General features: G+C 42.2%; 1 long non-coding RNA gene across 1 annotated transcript; it reads right to left on the bottom strand.

Moving 5' to 3' along the window:
• Positions 1–888: 888 nt before the first annotated feature.
• Positions 889–6,259, bottom strand: LOC128314628 (uncharacterized). The gene is made up of 3 exons (XR_008296490.1): positions 5,030–6,259; positions 3,272–3,344; positions 889–1,402 (listed from the first exon to the last, which is right to left on the bottom strand). It is a non-coding gene; the product is annotated as an uncharacterized LOC128314628 (long non-coding RNA).
• Positions 6,260–6,609: the final 350 nt, after the last annotated feature.

The raw sequence follows: 6,609 nt of genomic DNA, 5'->3' as shown, positions 1-6,609 counted from the left end.
GACAGGTGTTCATTTCAGGATGTTTCTACAGAATCAAGAAAAACTCATACAGATTTAACCTAATGAAACAGACTATTTAAAAAGAAAATGATACATTATGTCTTTTCCTAGTGTCTGTTCCTAACTCAGAAAAGACAGGTCTGAATCAACCACCAAATTCCAGCGCATCCTTTTCCCTTCATCTGAGGATCTGACAGTCACCAGAGTCCACGCCCCTGGTGGCCCTGCCTTCCCCTCCCCACCACAATTCTACAGGTACAGCAGCCCTGCTGTTCAATGAAGGAGCAGAGAAGCAAAAGGGATCTTCCCATAATGCAAATCATGCGTGATACCTCTCATGTTGTCCCCAGCAGTGTTTCCTAGACCTCCCCCTTTTATTTTTTTTAAACTTTTTTTTTAATGTTCATTATTTTTGAGAGAGAGAGAGAGCGCGCACAAGTGGGGGAGGGGCAGGGAGAGAGAGGGAGACCCAGAATCCAAAGCAGGTCCAGGCTCTGAACTGTCAGCACAGAGCCCCACGAGGGGCTCGAACTCAATAACCATGAGATCATGACCTGAGCCGAAGTTGGAGCCACCCAGGTGCCCCGTAAACTGTACCCTTTCAAAGGCAGGAAACTTCCCACTTGAAACGACTGAATGAGCCTGCATGAATATCATGAGCAAATGCATGATTTCCACTTGGACCCCCATAGTGGACTTCTATAGTGGATTCCCATTATTACTTTCAGGAATTACTAACGGAACAAGATCTGCAAATAGGATATCCGAGCTTAGAGGAGTTAAGTCCACTTCCTCTATTTGACCCCATAATTTTTGCTGTATTCATCTTCTGTCCCTCATACAGGATAACAAAACTATCTCTTTTTCTGTATTTATTAAATGCCAGGGGTTTCAAAGACATTCTCTCTCATCCAAATTTCAAAACAAACATAAAAAGGCAAGTATTATTGCCACTTTAAAGGCACGGACACTGAGGTCAATGGTGCCCCCACGCCTCAAATCCCGTCCACTCTGACAACCCACTCTGCCTTCACCACCTCTGAGAGTATAAGTCCCAAATCTCTGTTTCTTACTCCCTCACCCCTTTGCGCGTTGTCTTTCTCCGTTTGGAGCCCCATTCCCCCTAGAGAGCCAAACATCACTCTTTCCTCATTTAGTGCTGCATTCTCGGGGGAGCCTTCCCAGACCCCTTCTCCCCAACTACTTTCTTCGTCTTCACAGCCCTTCATCTCCCCGCTAGTTTTGAACACCATGACTGTAATGGTTTGTTTTAGCTCCTTCCGCTCCATGGTGTGAGCTCCATGGTGGTTTTAGCTCCTTCCGCTCCATGGTGGTGATCCGCACCCAGGATTTTTGCAGTTGTGGGTCGATTAAAACGCACTTGAAGTGGCCTTGTAAAGCACTACAAGAAAATGAGGGGCAGGGGCTTCTTTTAAGGCGCTGAGTTTGGGCTGACTTGTTTTACAGCAACAGACAACCAGAACAATGCCTGCCTCAGAGGACAGTTGTGAAGATCTAATGCTCAGAGATGGGCTGAACATAGTAACAGCTCAGTTAATACGGTGAATTAATTTATAACTATTCGTATCTTTCTAACATTGCTGTTTTCTTGGTAATATCTAACTGGAGAAGGGGTAATTGCCTATGTTTTTAGAAGTGTGCCATTTCGAATGTAGGTCACCAATCAATCAAATTAAAACAGAGGAGCTTCCTCCTATCTCCAACCTCTCTCTGGAAACTTGACAGGAAGCCTCTTAGTGTCTGTTATTTGGAATCAGATGAAAGTGCTCACAATGCAATCTATGTGTGTAATGCCAGCAAAATCTGAGTTTCTGATGAAGAGTCATCATCACTTGGCCATTTCTGTCCTCAAAAAAAAATTTTTTTAACTATAAAGGGAAGATACAGAGCCAGAACTGAAACAGAAGGGACTATCAACACCATCATATTTTAAAAATGTGTCTGAGGTCAGATATTCTGTGTTCTTTCTATTAGCTCTTTCCACACCATCCAGTCCTCCAGGATGGTAAAACTCCACTCTGTGCAGGTCACAGATTGATTCAGCGGAGACACTTCAATCAAAGTCACAATCCATTGGTCAACCAAAGAAAAGCTGTGATTCTCTGTCTCATTAGTCAAATTACTTCCCCTCTCCCATACTCTTAATTGGAAATTAAATGCAGCTTTTTAAGACATTGACACAAAGTTTAGAAGTGATTAATTCCTGGCTGTATTTGCAGACCTGCGCACATAAATTTAAACACACAATGAATACTGCTTAAATTGAAAAAGGCTCAATTTAATTTAACACATTTATTGAATACCCAATACGTGTTAGGTGCCGGTAATAGGGTGACAAAACATGGGCCATGAAAGTATCCCAGTTGTCCAATAAACTACATCGAAAATCTACTTAAAATTCAAAGCAACAATTTATGCTGGGTCCCAGTGCTTATGGAACTTGGGAGAAGGATATTACGAGGGCTTTTATATTTTTCAATATTTTTAAGTATTGCAATAAATACATGTTAAATGAAGGACTGAAAGTTGTCATTCATGTTTGTTAGTTGACTAAAGTTGATTATAGCATAGATTGTGTCTCTGTTGACACATCCTTTAACAAGGCCATCGAAGTTTAACTTACGATCGTCATCTGATTTGTGGATAGTTAGTACTTCAAAATTGTGTTTGCTGATAAAACTTTGTCCTGGGACTCATTGATGGATTCTTTTTAACACCCTTTCATTTTGCTAAGAGCCCTGAATAAAGCAGCTAAGTAACTCAATCGTGAGTTTGAGAGCAGAAATATCAACACTTCCATAAGCTTTTAGCTTCTTGGTTGTGATGGACACGTGGTGTCATTGGCCATTTTGGTCGTTCTATAAATAGACCCCACTGTAAACAGAAATATATGCATGCTTCAAAGCGGCCACATAAAATAGAAATCATCTAAACTTAGCGAGTTGTTAAAACCAATGTAATAGGCTTTTTAAAATATAAGAGTGAGACATGTGCCTGGAAGTTCTGGGCTTCAAGACTTTCTGTTCTCTGCTGACAACTGAGGGGTGCTTGAAGCTCCTTTGGCCCCAGAAGCTGCCGTGTGATCCATGTGTGGCTCGTGCAGGAGGATGTTTCCACACACTCTCTTCCGTGTCATCACATAGGCCCACGCTTCTGGATCAAGAGGTGCACACCACAAGGGGTGAAGTTAGCCTGTCTCCCCGTTTCTCCCTATTTGAAGGCGAAGGATTAAAAAAAAAAAAAAACCTACCGAAGAAGAATGTTCTCTCTCCCTTTTTGGCAGGGTAGTTGCTCTCCATCCAGCATCTTGAGAGTCTCGGACTCTAAGTGAATGGATCAAAAGCAAAAACGATTAAACTTCTCTGACAGGTGTTGGTATTGCCTGTGGCTTCCTAAATCTGAATCTGTCTCCCTTCCACTTCTCATACCTCAGCATCCTTCCAGATTTCCTCAGGCTTCTCGGCTCCTTGGTGGTCTATTTTGACATCTGCTCACCCTTATCTCGAATCATTTTAGCTGATCGACGTTTCCCTGGAAAAGTTGTCTAACAGATCTTTTTAAACTCCTTTAACAACTACCAAGTACTTAGGAAATTATCTTGGTGGGCCGGGAGAGTGACAGGCCCAAGACTTCCAGAAAGAGGATCACCATGGATGCATGTTCCCACACTTGACTATCTCCTGCATCAAATGGTACATGATCTTTAAACCTTTTATTTCGGCTACAAGGGGTACAGCATATAGGAGGATAGGCTCTGCTGTCCGAGAGACCTGTGTTTGAACCCATTTCCGGACCTCCGTAGTAGTGCAGCTTTTGAAAAGTCACAACTTCCTCATCTGAGAAATAGAGATAACACCATGAACTTCTCAGGGGTGGGAAGGAGATAGAGTCCACGCTTGTGCCCTACCCGGCACCGGGCACAAGGTTGGTGGATCAGGTGCTCCATGAGCATTAAGTCCCTTCCCCCAGCTACTTCCTTCTGGGAACGGGAGGTGAGCAGAGAGTGTCAGAAATGGCCTGACACACTCAATCATGCACCTGTCAGTGCAGTTCCATGGCTGTATCTCTAAGGGACTCTTTCCCAATGTTTCCTTTCATCTTCCTCCATTCCTCCTCCTGCCACACAGCACACTGTCAGAGTGTCTTCACCCCCACACCTCAGCCCAGACGCGAACACACATCCACAACCCTGACCTCTTCCCACAGATGTCCCTACACGGGACCTTATCGAAGAAGAAAGCCAAACCAACCAATTAAGACCTCCCCTAATGCCGGCCGGAGAAGAAAAAGGTAAAACAAACATCAAGCCTCCACAGCAAATGGAAGGACTCAGTCTATGCTCGAAGATGCTAATCTAAATCAAGAAACAATCCAGCATAAGAAGGTAGAAAGGACCTTTTAATTCAGAAAAGCATTTAGAATTCTGGGAGAGTGATTTTTTTAAAGAAATATCAGAAGCAAGAGATACTTTCCATTCTGTTAGATATGAAAAATGATGCAGACTAAAGACACAGAAAAATAAAGAACTAACAACTTTTTTTCCTCTAGAAAAAGTCACAGTAGAGCATGATTCTGTCTTTTCATCTTGATGCCCTTTCTAAAAATTCACATCTTGAAACTGAGGTGAGCCAATTCCAGAAAATAGAAAAACCTAATTTGATGTCCTTCCAGAAAAGTAGAAATTAAGTTCTGGGGTAATGATAGCAGCAAACGTTTGTTGAATGCTTATAATGTTGGGAGGCAAAGGATCCTGTTATAAGCATTTTATGTGCATCATTTTATTACACTCTCACTAACCATATGAAGATAGTTAGTATTAGCCCAATCTTACAGATGAGGAAACGGAGGCACGGAGGGGCTGAATAACTTGCTCATGGGCATGTGAGTTGTAAATAATGGAGCTAGGATTTGAAGTGAGGAGTTGGGCTCCAGAACCCACACTGAGCCAGGCTGCCATGCACAGAGACGGGGAGTGCCCTCTATGCCCTCCAGAGCACCCAATCCTTACCTCGGAGCTGGCAGTTCCCAGGGAGACAGTGCTCCTAGGCCACGTTGTCAGGCAACTTAAAGAAGCAAGTGTTGATGGCATCATTGGAGAGCCAGTGAGGTGAAGACATTCTTTTTTCTGCTGGGACCCACTTGTCTAGAGAAGGAAGAAAAAATGTCAAGACTTGGAGATGTCTGAATGCTTGCTTTTTGCACTGAATGTTTGTTTGAAAAGTGTGAGGTTTTTTGTTTTTGTTGTTTTAATGTTTATTTATTTTTAGAGAGAGAGAGAGAAAGACAGAAAGGGAGGGGCAGAAAGAGAGGGAGGGACAGAATCCCAAGCAGGTTCCACATTGTCAGCACAGAGCCGAATGTGGGTCTCAATCCCACAACCTAGAGATCATGGCCTGAGCTAAATCAAGAGTCATATGCTTAATCAACTGAGCCACCCAGGTGCCCAGAAAAGTGTTTGTTTTTTTTTGTTTTTTTTTTTTTTTTTATTGTGGCAGCTCTCTGTGGTCACAAGATCAAGATAACACTTGGAAAGAAAAGCAGTAAAAGCTCCTGATCCAAAAACACACAGCTGGTTTCTTCATTCCTTTTTAGCTCTACTGAGGGGATCTACTAATAATTGAAAATAATAATTAATAATATAGAACATAATAATTATCTAACATATTGGATTGATAGCATAGTAGAATAATAATTAAAAATAATTGATCATTGAAAACCAGCTGAGGAAACATTAGGAGAGACGAGGTAGAAAAAGCAATGCATCAAACAGATAGCTGAATTCTAAAATGCTGTAGGTTAGGGGCACCTGGGTGGTTCAATTGGTTAAGTGCCCGACTCTTGGTTTCAGCTCAGGTCATGATCTCACAGTTCGTATATTCAAACCCTGCACTGGGCTCAGCACTAATGGTGCGGAGTCTGCTTGGGATTCTCTGTCTCTCACTCTCTCTCTCTCTCTCTCTCTCTCTCTCTCTCTCTCTCTGTCCCCCTGCCCCTTCCTCTCTATCTTTCTCAAAAATAAATAAACAAGCCAAAACAAACAAACAACTAAATAAAATGTTGTAGGTTAAAAGTCTAAAACCAAATTTAAAAGTCACTTTATTATGGGGGTGCCTGGGTGACTCAGTCAGTTAAGTGTCTGACTCTTGGTTTCGGCTCAGGTCATGATCTTGCGGTTTTGTGATCCAAGCCCCGAGTTGGGCTCTGCACTGGCAGCCAGAAGCCTGCTGGGGATTCTCTCTCTCCCTCTCCCCCACTTGTGCTGTCTCTGTCTCTCTCAAAATAAATAAATAAACTTAAAGAAATTTAAAAGTCACTATATTATGCAGAATTTAACAAATTTCCCAAGCTAGCCAAATAATTTTGGAAATACTAGTTCAGTTCAACAATACTTATTGATAACTCCATTGGATTGCTGTGTTTGATGCCTTGAAGATAAAGATAAAGAAGTGACACTTCCTTTCCTCAAGCATTGGTGCAGAGAGCAGTCAACACCCCAAAAATGCAAGGCACAGTGCATTTAGTTATGTGAATATAAAACAAAAGAAAAAGAAAAACACAAAAAAATAAGCAGAACTAAATCAAAAGACG

The sequence above is a fragment of the Acinonyx jubatus genome, chromosome A2 (assembly GCF_027475565.1).
Source record: "Acinonyx jubatus isolate Ajub_Pintada_27869175 chromosome A2, VMU_Ajub_asm_v1.0, whole genome shotgun sequence".
Lineage (NCBI taxonomy): Eukaryota > Metazoa > Chordata > Mammalia > Carnivora > Felidae > Acinonyx > Acinonyx jubatus.
Note: the sequence above shows the minus strand (reverse complement) of the source record. Positions and strands in the feature narration are given on the sequence as shown.